We start from the raw sequence: 1,488 nt of genomic DNA, 5'->3' as shown, positions 1-1,488 counted from the left end.
TTGGCTGCTCTTCACAAACAGTCAACAGAGATCTAATACAATGCCACAATGCCTCGAAGACAACAGACCATCACAGTCCACACACTAGGCAAAGAACTCATTCATAACGGAAATACAATTTACAATACACTCTCTCACTTATCGACATGGTTAGGTTCCAAATAACAGGTTGTTAGGCAAAAATCAATGTTATGTGAAAACAGAAGATGACTGCATCAGATCACAAAATGGAGGAGCAGTATATCATTACACAACAGCCAAATTACATCATCACAAAACTGCCAAATCACTAAGAATTATGGCCCAGCCAAGTTGGAACATACCTTAGCCATCACAGCCAGCCTTACTCTCTCCTTGCACGTTGATGTTCATTACTGCCAGACGGACATTGTTATTATGCAAAATAGTCGATTTTTTACTATGGTCATAACTGCAAAATGTCAGAAAATGAGATAAGTCAATCAGTGAGGAGAGAGTGTATTTCAGAGAAAAACTCTTAAGAATTTTGAGAAGCTATGAAAAGAGTTATTTTGGGAAGGATTTAAAAGATAACATAAACAAATGAATATATTTCTATGACCCTGACTGAGAAGAATCATTATTATAAATGCATGGAAAACTCCTGGGGTCAGGCAGAATTGAAACAGGTGACAGTTAAGTTCCTCTGAATGAATAAATGGCTGAAAATTCTTAAGAGCTTCAGGAAAGGAGAGCAGAGAAGAATATTACACAGGATTATTGTAGTCAAATTATGATCATTAGAACCATGGCATGTACCTCAAAAATTGAATGCATCATCAATCGAACTGAATTATCAACTCAAATGATAGCAGGCAACATGAATATTTGTGGAAAATGAAAGTTATTCAGTTTCTTCAAATAGTGTTCTAAATACCTTCCACACTGGTTAAAGGATTAAATATTAAAGCTAAACGAAGAATTTTTTGCTGCAGATAGATATATCTATCTGTACTAGACAATGGACAAATGAAATGTAGCTTTTACTGTGGGAAGGACAGATGAAATGTAAATAGAATGATTCCATTTTAAACAAATTAAACTCACTAACCCCTTCATATATGTATGTGTGTTGTTCAGGGCAAATGGAGCACCAAGCATTTGTTACTGATTATGAAGAGGAGTGAAGGGAAATTATAAACTTCTAAAATTCATCTTTCTATTACTTCTCTATTTAGTACAACAAAGTACTACTTTGATATTTTAAAATAGTAATGAACTAAACTAAATAAAAGTTAACTTTAATTGTGCTGCTGACATTGAACAAATCAATAAACATTCTCAAATCTCCCCACATTTCACAAGGAGGTGATAATGCATACTAATACAATAAATAATAAACACACAATGAGTGTTTAATGATGTATCAGGCATGTTGCTAACTATCTCCTGTGATTTATCTCACTGGGCTTCACTATATTCTTATCCCTTCTCTTTCTTTTTTTTTCTTTCATTGTGATTTGGGTGAAG

The sequence above is a fragment of the Orycteropus afer genome, unplaced genomic scaffold (assembly GCF_000298275.1).
Source record: "Orycteropus afer afer isolate SDZICR_OR568_19922 unplaced genomic scaffold, OryAfe1.0 scaffold00807, whole genome shotgun sequence".
NCBI classification, from domain to species: domain Eukaryota; kingdom Metazoa; phylum Chordata; class Mammalia; order Tubulidentata; family Orycteropodidae; genus Orycteropus; species Orycteropus afer.
The sequence above is the reverse complement of the archived record's forward strand: the minus strand, read 5'-3'. Positions refer to the sequence as shown.